Genomic DNA, 18,085 nt, shown 5'->3' with positions numbered 1-18,085 from the left:
ATCTAATAGAAATAGCAAAAACTCTTCATGCAGTTTTGCTTTCCACTGAACAGGCCCTTTTAAGCTGGAAAAGTAACTCATGCTTATAAGGACTAAAGCATAAACTATTCTAAAAGCTCTTGAAAGTCACATGAGCCTTCTCAGACTAACCTCACTCAGCTCCCAAAATCTTCCTACTAATGCTACACTCCAATTTATGTACGTGTTACAATCTCCAAATCTTTCTCTTTGCAGATAGGCTGAGCTATATCAAGTTACCTCTGACTTCAGAAAAGCCAAGAAAATGAATCCATTAGAAGGGACTTAAAAGACACTCAGGCTTAAGGAACTTTGTTGAGATAAAAGGCAGAGAAACGCCCATTACATTTATTCTGCTTAGCTTATGTAAACCAATACATCATATCAGCCCTCTTTCAAAGTATGTTGATATTTCTCTGCTTTGATCAGTGATCAAAACCTTCTGTGTATTTCTGAACTGTCAGAATGGCCAGGGACTATATCTTACATTTCCATGTATGGGCAATAATAATTATTTGTTCAATGCCTACCATATACCCAGGTTATGTAAAAATGGTAATGATGGTCTCTGAACTGGTATGGAGTACATCTAATAAGAGCCAGTTGCACGGGATCTTAAGAATCTAACCAAAAGCAGTTTAAACTGAAAAGGCATATAGAAGGGGGAAATTACCCACAAACAGACACAAGCTTTGTTCTAGACAGAGTAACATGTAAAAAAATAGGAGAAAAAATAAAAGTAGAAGGACCAGTACTTTCTGAGAGCTAATATATGAAGAAGTCAGTCAACGGTGAAACCTATAGCCTTAGTATCTATGAATGCACAAAATATGGGTCACATACATTGGGGGGAAAAAAACATGCAAAGAGGCATATTTGCCTTCATAAGCATCACAGACCCTTGGAGAAATGAGGCTTAATTGAAATCAAGAAACATTTGTAAAGTGGTTCTCTATACAATATGTGAGGCAGGATGGTATAGTAGATATAGGGCTGACTTTATTATATGGCAGACCTAGGCTCAAGTTCTTTTGATATATACTGGCTATGTGGTCATGAGCAACTAATTTAACTCTTCAGGGTCCAAGAATATGCCAATAAAATGACATGCTGATCTGCACCATTTTAAAGAGTTTCTACACTTGAAGTTCCTTTTTATCACCAAAATCCCAAGACTGGCCCCCAACATATGGGAAAGATACTATGTTAGGTGCTAAGGATACAATGGGAAAAAAAGAAAAAGAAGAATTGAAGTAAGGAAAGAAAAAAGGAAAGGGAAGGAAGGAAGGAAGGAAGGAAGGAAGGAAGGAAGGAAGGAAGGAAGGAAGGAAGGAAGGAAGAAAGGAAGGATGGAAGGAAGGAAGGATGGAAGGAAGGAAGGATGGAAGAGAAAAAAGGACAATTCTTTTCCTCAAAGAGTATCTATGTTTGGGATGAAAAGACATCCCCTCTACCCAGTTCCTGCCAGTATAGACATCCCAAATGAATTCTGTATGGAAGACTCAACATTACTTGGAAGAGAAGGTAGATTTGAAACCCCAGTCCCAAGTGAGTCTTGAGGGCTAAACTGAGGAAGTAGTTTTCTATTCTTCTCCATTAATCAAAAAGCATTTATTAAGTACCTACTATGTGCTGGGCACAGTTCTAAATACTGTGGCAAAATCTCTATGATTCATATTCATATATTCACTATTGACAAAACTCAGAGTAGAGACATCATTCCAAAGTTACAGGAAGAGACGTTACATTACTCTTACTGGTTAAGAGTAAAGAGCTGAAAAACAGCAAAAAGACATATGCAAAAAGGCTTATGACTAGGAACATGTGCCCTGATTTGACTGGGAACAGTAGGCAGGGCTTGATCCAGGTCTTCTGGAGTATATGCACTTATTCTCTCTCCTTCCAGTTGGCCACAAAGAAGCAACCTTCTGGTCCCACTCTGAACTTTTTCTTTTCTAGTGGTCAAGTAAGATAGCATTCCACTGACTCATGTAAAGTCTCTCTTCTTTGAGCAGATGTGAGAAAGAGTAACTTGGGTTGAAAAAGACCATAGGATCATCAATCTAGAAGGTCCTAACACTCTCTGCCCTGGATGTGTTCCAACATGCAGTTGAAAGGTGTAGTAGAGTCCTATCTTTATAATCTCTCTCTACCTCTCTGTCTCTATATCTGTGTGTGTGTATGCGTACATGCATGCATATGTCACCTTCTCTCTCACAGGAAACTTTATATAGTTTCAGCCTCTAAGTATATCCCTGTGGGCCTAGGAGTAGTCATAACAAGGTTTTAGTACTAGAAGAGACCTGAGACTATCTAATCTGACCCATCCCTAAAAGGAATGCCCAATATAATATTCCTAACAAATAACTGTCTAGTGTCTGAAGAATTCCAGTGAGGAGAAAACCACTACCTCCCAAGGCAGCAATCTACTTTTGGAGAAATCTGATTGTTAAGAAGGTTATCCTAATATCAAGTCTAAATATTCCCCTTTATAATTTCCACCTATTACTCCTGATTTTGCCTTCTGGGATAAGACAGGATAAATCTAGTAAGCACTTAATAAATGCTTATTTGCTGACTGACTGACTAATGCCTCAATGTGGTACGGAGGCAAGCTGTATTCTGGACAGCTAGGCCAGAGGAGTACAAGCCCTTTTAAGTTCTAGCAAAGCTTCAGATATGGTCTCAGAAGCAGACTCTGTCTACTTTTCAAGGACTCACCTACGTAAGTATAGAGAGGCTCATTACCAATAGACTGGTTACGTGGCAATGGAATCTTTGGTTGCAGCAAACCATGAAAACCATGTCTGTGATTCCCTTTTCTGCTTTTGCAGAGACTGTAACAAAATGGCAGAAGGTAAGACGCTGAAAAGTATCAGGCAGTTGTCCAACTCCACTCTATATATGATCCTTTGTTCAATAACCAAAAAGTAGGCATACTACTGGGGGAAGTGAATTGTGTCAGTCTTGATGTTCTTTCTATAAATGAAACCAGAAGACAAAAGGAAGTTGCAACTAAAAGAAAAAAATGACTCACACTGGCACCATTCTCTTCAGAAATAATTGTATGCTTAAAATTTTAATAATACTGTTAAAGACCATTTATTCATTGTAGAGGAGTTACTTTTATAGCTTTGTATGTTTATTAATGGGTCACTAATTCCCTTGATCATCCACTTACGTAAAAATTTATTTGCTCTTGATTTAGAAATTCTTCTGATAGTTAAAATAAAAAGTACAGAGCAGAGAACAAAAGAAAATTTAGAAGGAAGCACAGAGAAGCAGGGTAGCTTTGAAAATAATGTGTAGTTTTTTAAAGTAACAGTCTGAAATGGAAATTCATGGTTTTATATTGAATCTTTTTTATGTTGTTCTGTGTGCATGGAAATGTTTCTCTTTTCTTGGTCTTTTTGTGTTTAAGTTCAAAATGAATAAAAATTTAAAAAAAGAAAGAAATTCATCTGATAGTCCATATGCCTTATGGTACCCATTAAATGCCTCTCTATTCCTCTAGAGCATAAATGTGACTGTGGATTTTGGCTTCCAGATGTACTCTCTGTTCAAAGTATAAAGGTCTCAGTAGCCTTGCCTCCTTCCCTATCATATTTGATGTATAGTAGGTTCAATAATAGCTGGTGGAGTTTGGGAATGACCACTCTTCTAGCAGTCTCATTAACAAATGAGCTACCATTCTTCTGAGGGATATAAGTAAATGTAAGAGAGTTTGAGGTGGGGAAAGTACTAAGAGCAGGTCAATCAGAAAGCCTTCCTCTATGAAGCAGCTTTTGCATCAAGCCTTGAAAGAGCTAAGTATTCTAAGAGGTAGGGGTGAGCTGGAAATGTATTCTAGATATGGGGAAGTAAAAATGTGTGTTTGTCCTTCATTGCCGAAGAAGACCATGCCATCAGAGAAATAATGACATGACTTGCACTTGACTTTGTTTTGAGTGAGGGAGGGCTGTGCAGGTTACCAGCCTCACTTCTCCTCCAGAGCCATCTGAATCCAGTGACCAGATATTCATCAGGATGACTGGAGATGACCCAGGATGAGGCAACTGGGGTTAAGTGACTTGCCCAAGGTCACACAGCTAGTGAGTGTCAAGTGTCTGAGGTAAGATTTGAACTCAAGTCTTTCTGACTCCTGCAATGGTGCTCTATCCACTGCACCACCTAGCTGCCCCAAGGGAAGTAAAAGCACAGAAGTAGGAAATCTAGTGCCAAGCTCAGGGAATGACTACTAGACCAATCTGGCAGGAATATCAAGCATGGGAAAGGGAAAATTTGAAATGAGACTAAAAAGTGAGTAAAAAGTCAGATTGGGGGTTGAGGTGGGGGTGGAAGGGTGTTAATGCCAGACTAAGGAGGTTTTTATTTTATCCTAGGGATAATAAGGAGCTACTGAAAAATTATTAGCTAGAGAGCAGCATGGTCAGATCTGTGCCATTGTAAGATAATTTTTAGTAGCTATGTGTTATAGGGGAGACAGACTTGAAATAGGGAGACCAGTTTGAAGGTTATTGCCATAGTCCAGGACAGAAATAAGGGGATGAACTAGGAGTTGGTCATGTGAGGAGAGAGAAAGGGATAGATAGAAAAGGGGATGGTTAGTCTTCTTGACAAGACTCGGCAATTTGCTGAGGCAGTGGAATAGGTGAGGGAGAAGGAAGGAGAAGGGCGAGTCCAGGATAAACACAGATGAAATGGAAAGATTCTACACATAAGCAATATTTAACAAAATGAGGGACTAAGTAAAACTCTGGGCAAGTCTTTGTTTCTGTGTCAGCAGGCACCCCTTTTGTGGTGGTAGCTCAGTCACGTAAGATCGCTTATGCCACTTTGGGCAGGATCCTTGACTCATATCTTTACTCAGATCCCTTCATGATGCATTCTGTTTCCAGAGACAAAGATTTGACATTGTGTAGCTCCATACTGACCCCAAGGGAATACAACTGTAACCCCCCTGCTCCTGGCTACCTTCCTCCAAGAAGAGAACACAGAACACCTTGCAAAGGAGAACTAGAATACTGTCACTGAGCTGCTGCAGTGTTCTGCCAAAGCCTTGGCTGTTTCTCACACACTTTGCATTATGGACATCATCTAAAGGCAGCTGATTTAATATCTATACACCAACAGCACTGTTTTGCACTACAGGGCTACCAAAGGGGAGGAAGGGCAGTGGTGCAGTGGAAAGAACACTGGGTATCTGAGTTGGAGGACTGTAGTTCGAATCTTACATCTGCCACTTACTGTCTGTATGGCCTCGGGCAAATTACTTAACCCTTCCTGAGCCTCCAGTTACCCCATCTGTAAAATGAGAACTTAGGGCAGCTAGGTGACAAAGTGGATTGGGCATCTGGCCTGGAGTCAGGAAGACCTGAATTCAAATCTGGCTCAGACACTTAGTAGCAGTGTAACCCTGGGCAAGTCATTTAACGCAGTTTGCCTCAGTTTCCTCATCTGTAAAATGAGTTTCAGAAGGAAATGAGAAACCAATATCTTTGCCAAGAAAACCCCAAATGAGGTCAAGAAGAATGACACATGACTGAAATAACTTAGTGGACTTAACCAGATGAACTCTAAATTACTTTCAGTTCTACATCTGTGGTCCTCTGGGTTCAACTCTGGTGCACGGCCCTGTTGTTTTCCTCCACCTTCACACATGAATTCACAATAATCAAGTGTTTAGCATAAGCAATGAGAAATATCTACTGAAGCTAAAGGGGGAATTTAGGTGTTCAGGATATAAATGTCAGATTTGAGATTCTTAACACATTTTTCATAAAACAGCATGATGAGATGTCTCAGATAAGGGCATTCTTAGGTTCTGCTCTCTATCTCCTTTAAATATGAAAGACTGTAGTATACCCTTTAAGTATAAATGGTTATATAATAAATTTTTACCACTTTCACAGAGAAGAGCAAATAGACTTCCCAGAGCTTTATTAAAGTGGTTTTCATTTTGTATCTTATCAATATCATTATCAATTAACTTTCAGCACAGAGTAAATTAGAAGGATGGAGGGATGGAAAGGATTTTCAGGAGTCACCTAGGCCAGCACCCTGCCTTGAAAACAGCTCCTTGTTCATCATATAGGAAGGAGTTATTTGTTCTAGTTTAAATGTCTCCAGAAAAGATGATTCAGCCTTCTCTGCCATTAACCTATTCCTATGTCTAAAAGTCATCATAGTCAAGAATCCAGCAATCCCATAAACATTTATTAAGTTCTTACTTTGTGTAAAGCACTGGAAGTGCTAGGTCGGGTATTTTTTCATATTGGATAGAAGAATAAAATGGTTTTAAGAAAATAATGAACTTTAACTTAGTTTGGAAAATTTGTTTGAAATAAAGTGTGATGTCATCTTCCCCTACCCACTGTAGCCCTAACCTGAAGTCAAATAGGAATTGGAAATATTATTGAAAGCTCTTTTCAGAGTAGCAAGAAATTGGAAACAAAGTGAATACCATCAGTTTGGTGAACTGCTCTTAAAAACTGTAGTATATGAATGTAATGGAATATTATTGTGACATAAGAAATGAGGAATATGCAGAATTCAGATATGTATATAAAGATTTCTATGAACTGATATAGTTACTTCAGTAGGGAGAATCAGGAAAATAAATATGCAATGACTCAAAAGAAAAACAAGGAAACAAAACCAAACATAGTTTAATTATGAGGAAAGAGCCTCAGAGAATAGGTGAGAAAAATGAAGTTTTTAAATTAGAAAGATAGGGCCTATGGACATGGAACACTCCATATGTTGTCAGGTGAAGTCAATGTATCCGTTGATTTTACTGAATTTTTTGTTTAATCTTTGTTACCATGGAAGCCTCAATGGAAAGGAAAGGTTGGAAGAGATATATTCAGAAAGGAATATGAGGTAAAAACAAAAGGGATCAATAAAGCCTTTTAAAAAGACAAGAAAAACAAATTGTTGAAGTATTAAGAAAAATTAACATGGAAAGCAAAGAAGAAAAGTTTCCTAAGAAATCAATTAAAATGTCTCTATTCTTAGTAACAAAATTTCTCAGCTTATAAACCTTCTTACTGAGGAAAAGAAAAATTCTAATAGAGCATAAATATTCACAAGCATTTCCATGATGCTAGTGTGAGCCCCAATGATATAATATACCAGTCACATCCAGATTCTGTTACACAGACAGTCTCCCTTCTCCACCCTGTCCTCTAGCACACTTGCATGCACACATATCAATGTAATGAGAATAATACAATAAGAAAATACTTGCATCTGATTGAAGGGCAAGTGGTTCATGGAGGGGCAGCAGGGCTGGGACTATGGTGGCAGATACATCAGTCATGGCTAATGAGGAAAAACAAGGCCATTGCCTTGTTTTTATGGTAGAAAAATAAAAGAAATGACAGCAGGTGATCATGGGGCAAAAAGTTCAAGTGATTTAGTAAAAGAATTCAGCAGCATCACAAGCCCCAGCACAAAAAAAAAAAATCATTAAGGGACTTTTGTGGCATGGCCTCTCTTTAGGTTACTTTTAAAATCTTCATTAATATTTTATTTTAAGACTATTAATTGGCCATTGCAATTAACAGGGAGTTCATAGGGCAGGCTTAGTCACATGATAAAGACTAGTTCTTATTGATTTAGTTGGGCAAGGGAAAGATAATAGAATTTTATGGCTACAAAGGGCTCTAGAGTTTAACACCTATATCTACAGAAGAGGAAACTGAGTCCCCAAAATTATGAAGTAAATTGCCAATGGCAATTAAGGGCTAGAATTAGGGTTAAGATTAGAGCTAGGAACTCTTTTCACTCTATCATACTTGCCTTAATAGCCCATTATGAATCTGTCACTCAACAATTTATATAAGCCTCTTTTGAATCTATTTTATATAATAATAATAATCAGTAATAAAAATTGCTGGCATTTATTCTCTGCCTACACCAACTCTTAAAGAGCTTTGTGAATTTAGTTTGAACTGCGTTGTAGACTTTAAAAAAAAAAAAGATTATCCTTGTCTCCTTCGGTCATCAAAATGGGCACCCTCCAAAGACATAATTAAGAATTTTTTCACTTTGGACAAAAACAGCTGCAGAAAGGGTGCCAGTGATTTAAAGTATAGTCCAATCACTCTGACAGAGGAAATGACTAGTCCCTTAGAGTGGTGTGTTCCTCCAAGATGTCAGCTCTCTACAGCAAAGCTCTGTTCATCCTGCACTCACTTTCCATCATTTTTATAAACTTTGTATTAGCTTTCATCTTTCCAGAGTAAATCTTGTAGCCTGTCCTTGTAAGCAAACATCCCTTCCCCAGACTCTACCTCCCCCATCTCTTTCCCTATCCCCTTTCCCAGGAGCCCTGAAGGAGACATTTCTTTATCTCTCCTTCAATATACCTGTAAGGAGAGAATGTATGTGGAATCAACTAGGTTTTCTAATAGTTAAAAAATTCAAAATGGTAATTTCCTCCAAATATAAATCAAAGATTTTTCCAGTGAGCTGCTTCCTAAATATTTTGATTTGAAAAACAATAGGAAGAAAAGAAAGATCTCTATAGAATTAATAGCAAAGAGCTCCTCCCCAAACCCTCTACTCTAACAAGTCAGCCTTCATCCATTTAGAGAAGCCCCATTAAAGATGTTATCAATCACATACCTCTCCATAATTTTCCCAAATATGTAAATGAAAAATTTACAGTATTTTCCCCCTTCATCCCTACACCTTCTACTCTTTTCCAGGAATTATCTTGGGGCTCCAGGTCTCCCTGTTCTTCATGCTGACCAATTCTCCTTCTAAATCACCCACATTCTTGAAAATTTCTATAGCCAGCATGTCTATAAGTTGAAAGGCATCACTGATTAGGATTCATCTGAATACCAATTTACATTGCACCCATAGAATAGTTGATGGGTTGAATTAATTTTAACTAATACTAATTCATGCGAAATTCTAGGATCACAAAAAGATTTGAACAATCATCTGACGTTCATTGTAATTACATTCAATAAAATCAAATCCACAAATATTATCTTCCTCATTCAAAACACTATGCTAGGTGTTCTGGAGGACAAAGTACAAAAAAACATTTGAAAAAAAGAGTTTGAAGGCTTTCCCTCCCCCACCATCAGCCCTCCAAGGGGCTTATGATCTAGTTAGAAAGACAATGTGAATATGTGAACTATTTAAGCAATAGTTCAAGATGGTAAGATATGTCATAGCAATTAATTGTGAAATCAACCACACAATAACTGCTAAAAAAAAAAAAAAAGGTAAAGGAGGAAAAATTGGATCATGTTTAAGTGGTCAGGGGAAGTATTAAAGGAAATTTTTAAGCTCATCCAGAGCCAAATAGCAGCAAAAAACCCTCAAGTAATAAGATTTTTTTTCATTTGAATATACAATAATCATTATGTTCATAATGAGGACCCTAAGGACCTAGAAGCTTATGAAATACTTTCTGGATCACAAAAGAAATGTTAACTGTTCAGTTTCATTTTAGCATAAAAATAGTTTGTTGTATTTTAATTATTTAAAAATTAGTCATCTACATGTGGCATACATGATAATATTAACCTTGTAAAAGTCTTTATAATTGTCCCCAATCTACTGCTCCATTCTAATATAGAATCTTTGTTCCAGGTGAAACAACCCCCATCCCAGGAACATATAAACAAACAAATGAATGAATAAGTAAGTAGCCAAATAAATGAATGAATAAAAATGCACAATCATGTAGCACAATACGTTTGTAAAGAGTAGGTGTGTGTGTGTGTGTGTGTGTGCGTGCATACATATAATTATCTCATTTGATCCTCACAACAGTCCTGTGAAGTACAGGCTATTATTATCCTCATTTTACAGATGAGGGAACCAAGACTAAGACTAGTTAACTGACTTGCCCAAAGTCATAAAGCTGATGAGTTTTTGAGTCAGGATTCAAACTCAGGTCTTGCTAACTCCAAGTCTAGCCCTCTCTGCTGTGTCACCTAGCTCTCCCCTGAATCTCTGCTTGTCCAAATCCCAACATTCCTTTGCTCTCAGACTCACCCCCTCCATTAAATTTTCCTTGATTGTGCCAGTCTCACCGATCTCTCATGTAATGAATTCCTACAGCACTTCAGGTTACCTAGAGGTATCAAACACATGGTCCATGGCTGCATGGAGCCCATAACCATCTCAAGTGTAGCCAGAACCAGATTAAAGTGTAATTGGGAAATATTTAACAAAATAAATAGAAAACAACAAAACATTACATTTTACAAGTAAGTAAACAAGCAGCCCACAGGGATCCTCATGTATATTTCTATTTCAGTTTGACACCACTGGTCTATACCACATCACTTAGCAGGGCCAATGTGATATGTATATAAAATGCTCAATTTGGAATCTAGACACTTTGGGTTCTCATCAGATCACATCTCTGGAAATTACTTATTATAAGGTCATGTTTGGGGTATCTAACTTCTCTGAGTCTGCTTCCTCATCTTCAAAGAGGGACGAGAATGATGCCTATCATACCTCCCCTACTGGATTTTGTGAGGTTCATCCATGAGATAGAGTATATTGCAACTTTAGAGTATTATATAAATAGCATTTGTTGCAATTTTTTGGAAATCAGGGTTAAATGACTTAGGCAGAGTAGCACAGAGTAAGTATCAAGTGTCTGAGGCCAGACTTGAGCTCAGTTCCTCCTGACTCCAGGGCTGCCTAGTCACTATGCCATCTACCTGTCCTGACTGTTACTATTTTTTTACACAAACCTGTTATCTTTGATTTTATTCTTTTTCAGGGATGTTGGTCTTTTCTGCCTCACTAGATGCAAACCTCTTGAAGACCAGAATCCATTACTTTGCATCCTCCAAAACACTTCCAAGTGTTTGTGACGCATAGTAGATGCTCCTTGAACACTCACTGGATACCTGGTTAATTAACCAGAAGAACCGATTCTCCAATCATTCTGGTTAAACTGGAAATTTCTCTATTAGCATCGTTAGTATAACACTACACTGCTGCTGAATGGTCCTTCTGCTCTCATGAAAAACCAAATCCTTCATAAATTTACCTTTTTCTTACCAATGTAAAACTTACAAGCAGGAAGTGAAGCAAAATCATACATTGGTCCACAAATAATTCTGATTTCCTGCACATATCAGCATTGATTTTATAAGTTAACTCAATAACCCAATTCAATTATGATTCATATAACTGTTCTGTGCAAAGTACTATGCTAATGTCGGGAATGGGGATGGTAGGGGACAAAGTTTAGGTTAAAATTGGTCTCTTCTGTCATGAAGTTTACAATCTACTCAAAGTATGATACATTACACAAAAAAGGCACAAAGTGCTTTAGGAGGTTTAAGGGGTAAGAGTATTACTGACAAAGGAGATCAGAGAAGGTAGAACAGAGCGCATTTCATTTGAGCTTTAAAAGATCAGCAAGATTTTGGCAGGTTGTGGGAAGAAGGGTCCAAGGAGAGGAACATACATGAACATATAGCTAATGATTCTTTTTGACTGGAGCATAACAACATAAGTTGTCCCGGCCTAATTGCCGTGGGCTGCCCGAGTCTTCTTACCTTAGTCCAGGTCTTCAGTGGCCAGCCAGATAAACGTATGGAGAGAAGAGACTTTCCAGAGTCAAACAAGGGTTAAGCTTTATTCAGGATCTTGATTACATGTCCATATGCAGGTGAGTTCTTCCCCAGGAGAAAGAAACCCCCTCCTCATCAAGGAGCAAGAATCACACTGCAAGAGTGCAGGGGCGGAAGAGGGGAGGGACCCCCAGAGGGCACCCTCCTCAGGCTTTCCTGTCCCCGTTTAAACTCTCCCAGATGCATAGTCTGCACGTGGATACCGTGCATGCTCTCAGCCCCTAGCTAATCAACAAAAAGGTATGCTCAGACCACAGACCAATCTCAAGGGTGGGATGCTCTCCCCAGCAAGTTTCCACTGAGAAGAGGTGGAGAAACAAGAAAGCTCAAGTCTCACTCCTCAATTCCCAGCTGTTCCCTGGGGGGCCTCATGAGAGCTTGCAATCAAGAAGCCCTCATTTTTACCTGCCCGAAACCATTCATGTGAGAATTGAGCTTACACACCAACAATAAGTGACTAGAAATATTAAAAAAGGCCTGAAAGGAAAGATGGTGCCAGGGTATGGAAAGCACTGCATGCCAGGTATAGGAATTTGAATTTTATTCAGTAGGTAATTGTGATCCCACTAAATGTTTTAGAGGTGACAGAAGGAAGATGAATTTTGGCAATTTTCTGAAATATGTATCAGAGCCAAGGATTTAAATTTCTTTGAAATGAACCAAAAATGTTTGAATTATTGAATCTGATTTTTGCCTTACCCAGCCACTTTTGGAAAAGGATAGAGATCTTTTTTCTGATCATACAGCTGAGGTCAAATCTAGTTGATCACACCCCCCCACCTCCCCATGGCATAAGACTTGCACCTACATACACCCAGATAGCATTCTTTCGATCACAAACTGTCCATCCATATTCTCTCCCCCCACTTCCTCATACATGTTCATATTTAAAATGGTACTATATAAATAATGCATGTAAACATTGTTCAAGGTTTTGTAGGCTATTAAATGCAGGAGAGAATTCAGGAAAGAGGTTAAGGGGAAGGAGGCAAAAAGATTTTCTTCCCTCTATTTTTAGAATTCAGGCTGTATTAAAGCACTGATGGGTAAAGTGTGAATTATAGAAATGCCTCTATTTAAAAAAACAGAGGAGGAAGAAGAAAAAAGAGAAGAAAAAATAAGAAGAGGAAGAAAAAAGGAGATGATGAAGAAGAAGAATTAATATGACATATTGGAATACCTTTCAGGACCTGGATCTTCTTCTTCATGCATCTTGGTGGTACTCCCTCCCTTCTTTCTGAAATGAGACTGTGACTCCTCAGCCTTCTTTCCTTCTGGGAAAGCATTCCCTTGAATGCTGTAGAAAAACAGTTATCACAGAGAAATATTTGATGGGATGGGAAAACTAACAGCAAATGAGCCCCTAGACACAGGGGGACTTATTACTCATAGGCTGGAGAAAAGAAAACACTACCAAGGATAGGGCACTGTGAGCCCAAACAGAATGGCATAGAGGCCTGTTTATAAAGTAAAAGAGAAGGTAATGAGATATCCCATGAAGACTTATCTTCCTGAGTTCAAATCCAGTCTCAGACACTTACTAGCTGGGTGATCCTGGGCAAGTCATTTAATCCTGTTTGCCTCAGTTTCCTCATCTGTAAAATGAACTAGAATAGGAAATGGGGAACTACTGCAGTATTTTTGCCAAGAAAACTCCAAATGGAGCCACAAAGAACCAGATACAACTGCAACAACTGAAAGACAAAAATAAAAACCTATAGCCCAAAGAGTAATTTTGCGTATGAAGACTAAATATGAGGACTGGTATGTAAAAGAAGATCTTGGGGCAGGAGAACCATGCATTTTGGTTAAAAGGCTTGCTTTTGAACAGAAAATAGTATTCCCCCTCCAGCAGACATCTGATAGAAGTCTGGTCCCCTGGAAAATATAACAAGAGCCATCTACTGGAAGCTCAGCAGAATAGCAAAACTTCAGAACAAAGGTGAACACAGATTGCAACTGCCATCTGGTGGGAGATGAGGATACCCACACTGATAAAATAATACAAATTAGAATATAAGCACATAAAAAGTACATGAAAATAAATCATGAAAATAAATAAGGGATATATTGCTTCCAAGTGGAGGAGTTTAGGTAAAGCTTCTTGGAGAAGGTGGCATTTAAGCTGGGCTTTAAAGGCAGCTCAGCATAGTGGATAGAGTACTGGAAATCTGGAAGACCCAGCTTCACATCTACTTCTGAGGCTTGCTTAAGTGACTCTGGAAAAGTCACTAAATGTTCCTGAGTCTCCTCAGTTCCCTCATCTATAAAACAGGTTATTTGGATTAGATGACCTCTAAGATCTCTCTCAGAACTAGATCTATGAACTTGGACTAGGAGGTTTTTAGGTAAGGATTGGAACAGATAATTTGGATTATGAAAGATCTGGAATTAAAACCCTGATTGATCAATAATTGGCTTATTTTCCAACTATTTGAAGACAAGCATATATCAGATTTTTTCCATTTGACCCCTCACAACAGAACCAGAGCCAAGTGGCAGAAGTTGCAGGGAGGCAGATTTTTGCTAAACATAAGGAAGGACATTTTTAACAACTAGACCTCACCAAAAAATAAAATACCTGAGGTAGAGAGCTCCCAGTCATGAGAGGTGTTCAAACTAGACAATATTCGTTGGGGATGTTTAAGTGAACATTCCTACTTTAGTCAGGGATTGGAAGAAATGACTTCAAGAGTTCTTTCCTGTTGGGATTGGAAGCTCAATTCCGTGTGGACAGTCTCGGGCGGGTAAAGGTGGGAGCTTCTAAATCTTAGAGCTCTCATGAGACCCCCCCAGGAAACGGCAGGGAATCGAGGTGAACCAAGCTATCTCGAGTAATTCCGCCTCTTCCCGTGAGAAACGTGATGGGAGAGAGATCTCCCCGCCCTCGAGATTGTCCCGGATCTGGGCACACCTAGTTACCTAACAGCACGGTATTCAGATGCAAACTATGCGGCTGAAGGTTAAGTAGGATTGAGGAAGCCTGAAAGCTCTCTTAGCACGTGAGGAGCCTAGAGGACAGTAGGCTCCGCTTTTCTTCTTTCCTCTCTCCCCTCCCCCTCTCTCCCCGCTTGTACTTCTACTTCGAATCCCTTAAGATCCTAGCCTCCTTAGGAAATCTTCCCCTCTTCCTCCTAAGGAAGACCCCCCTGCACTTGTAACCGAGACCCTGAAATAAAGCTCAACTCTTGTTCGACTCTGGAACGTCCTTTCTCTCATATGAGCATCCGGTTTTGGCCAACCGAAGACCTCGGAGGTGAGGTAAGAAGACTCGGGTAGCCCACAGGCCTCTAGGCCTGGCACTTTCCAAGCTAAAAAAAAATTATGAGTACAGAATAAGATTTTATGAGACAATGAGCTGCCCAGCAATGGAATGGACTTCCTCTTCACGTAAGAGAGTTCATTCCTGGAGGTATTCAAGAAGACTTTCATGTACTGGTAATTCCTTCATATAATGCTGAATTTCACTTCTGATTCATCGTATTTCAAATCATCATTACATAACTAACCCAAAATAAATGCCATTCTGGAACCTTAGAAACTAAGCACCATTAACATATCAAATGGAGTTGGTCAGACATATATAATCAACCAGTCAATATTTATCAAGTGCCTATCATGTGTTAAGCATTTAGCCTTTCTGTATAAAATTTTCCAAAGGAAAAAAGCAAAATAAGACCTACTCTTGAAATTTTAAACAGATTTAGGACAGGTTGATTTTTAAAAATTAATTAATTTTATTTATTTTCAGTGTTCTACAATCACTACCATATAACTTAGATTATTATTTTTCCCTCCCTACCCCCTACTGTCCCCCTCCCTCCCCGAGACAGCATACAATTTTATATAGGTTCTACTCAAACATTCTTATTAAATACATTTTCACTATAGTCATGCTGTGTAGAATTAAATTGAAAGGGAGAAATCATATAACAAACCAAAATGTATTACACACACACAAAAAAAAATGATCTGCTACATTCTATGATTGAATTCCATAGTTCTTTCTCTGGATGTGGAGGGCATTTTGCCTTAGAAGACCACTGGGAATTTTAAGTCCTTGCATTGCTACGAAGTTCCAAGTCTATCAGAAAAAACTCTCACACACTGTGGTTGTTGTTGTGCACAAAGTTCTCCTGGTTCTGCTCCTTTCACTCAGCATCAGATCAGATAAGTCTTTCCAGGCCTCTCTGAAGTCTTCCTGTTCATCATTTCTTATAGCACAATAGTATTCCATTACATTCATATACCATAATTTATTCAGTCATTTCCCAGTTGATAGGCATCCCCTTGATTTCTAGGTTTTGGCCACCACAAAGAGTGCTGCTACAAATATTTTTGTACATATGGGACCTTTTCCCATTTTTATGATCTCTTGGGGATAAAGTCCTAGAAGCGGTATTGCGGGGTCAAAGGGTATGCATATTTTTGTAGCCCTTTGGGCATAGAGGAAGATTTTTTTAAAAAATTTAAGTCAGGGATACATTTTATTAATGAAACCCTTTCCCCAAAAGGAGACTAGGTCATTAATAAAATGTAATAATAAAGGCAAGACAATATTGCTGTAAGTCTGTGATTCAGTTCCCAGTTTTAATAGATAATGAGTCATTACAGTTCATTGGTAGGTCAGATTTGTGATGTTATTAGTATCATAAGCTTCCTTTTCCATAGTTAGAGGGAACTTTATTACATACAGATCAAATCCTATTACAAACTTCAGAAGATGTCTATATTTGGGAATCACACGGAATTAATTGAACCCAAGTACCTGAGATCTAAAGCTCAGGTGTTTGTTCCAAGTCACTCTAAGGATCAAACCACCCACCTGAAGAATGGACAGATTGGGGTTACCTTTTTTTAAGTTTTGAAGTGCACCAAGGTTTAGAAATGGCATTTTCCCCTTAAATTTCTCATTTCCAAAGCTTACTACCCCCTTTTTTTTAAAGAGGGAAGAAGAAACCTTGTCACACACATCCCCAATCCTACCATGTCCCAGAAAAAGACAGATTTTGGATATGAGTTTGTACAGCACAAAGTGAAGACAGAGGAGAGTTGGTGGCTTAATGTAATGAACAGCAGGTGGGCTAAGAGACCTGGGTTCAAATACCGTCAAAGACACTTAGCTATGTGAATGTGAGCAAGTCATTGCATCTCTCAGAGGCTTAGTTTCTTCCTCTATAAAATGAGGGATAATGTCATTCACACTTTTAAATTCACAAGATTATTTTGAGGAAAGTATCTGGTAAACCTTAAAATATTATGCAACTGTAAGTCATTCTAGTTTAATCTATTGAATTCAAGCAATGTGAATGGATCATCATAATTATTCTGTTCCTAAAAATGATATTTTCCTTATAACTAGCTGGGTAATTGAGGCACCATAATTTTTTTGTACCACTTCTCCCTTTACTGTCACAACCTTAGCCATCTGAAAAAGAAAGTAAATAAGCATTTACAAAGACCTACTATGTGATGGGCACTGTGCTAAGTATTTTACAAATATTATCTCATTTGATCCTTCCAATAACTCTATGAGGTTGGTATAATTATAATCCTCATTTTACACTTGAGAAAGTTTAGGTAAACAGAAATTAAAGGACTTGCCCAAGGTCTCACAGTTGTCTAAGGCTGGATCTGAATCCAGCTTTTCTTGACTCCAGACCCAGTGCTCTATATACAGCACCACCTACCTGCCAACTACTTGTAGTTGTGCATTTTCTGTAATAGCAATTAAACGCAGTATCACTCCATATATCCAGTGCTTAGGGATTGGGGAATGGCTAAATAAAGTTTGCTGTGTAAGTGGAATAAAATATTATTGGGCCATAAGAAATAGCAAAAATACAAAGAAATATGTGAAAATACATGACATGATGTAGAATAGAGGAAAAGCTACAATGACAACAATTACAATAAAACAGCCACAAAATCTGGGGGAAATAGATTTAAAAAATTGGACAGAGAAACAGAAACAAACAGGTTATTTTTATTATTATTTTATTCCAATATTCCAACGAGCCTGCCATCCTATGACTATAGGGATGACCTCCAACCACGCAGATCACAAACCATCCTTGCCTGCCCATTCTGGATGACTCTGGTTCATGTCCTTCTATACTTTCTCCATAAAGAGCTTCTCTAACAGGTTGGGAAACATCTTCATTTCTCTTGATACTGTGAGAAAACAAGTGGATCATACGGGTCATCCATGACTCATTCTTTACACTCACCATATAGTGAACCATCTTTTCTTATCAGTTGATTTTGTGCAAATCTGCCTCACTTAAATCCAATTTGTGTACAACAACTAGCCTGTCAACATTGATATATGCTTTTTTTATTTTTAAAAACTGTAAATAATAGAAGTTCCCAGGATACTGTATGATTATTTTAAAAAATTCTCATTTGGGTATCTGAAGGCTTGTTTCCATTGATGGTAA

This window comes from Notamacropus eugenii, chromosome 3, assembly GCF_028372415.1.
Source record: "Notamacropus eugenii isolate mMacEug1 chromosome 3, mMacEug1.pri_v2, whole genome shotgun sequence".
In the NCBI taxonomy this organism is placed as follows: domain Eukaryota; kingdom Metazoa; phylum Chordata; class Mammalia; order Diprotodontia; family Macropodidae; genus Notamacropus; species Notamacropus eugenii.
This window is presented reverse-complemented; position numbering follows the sequence as displayed.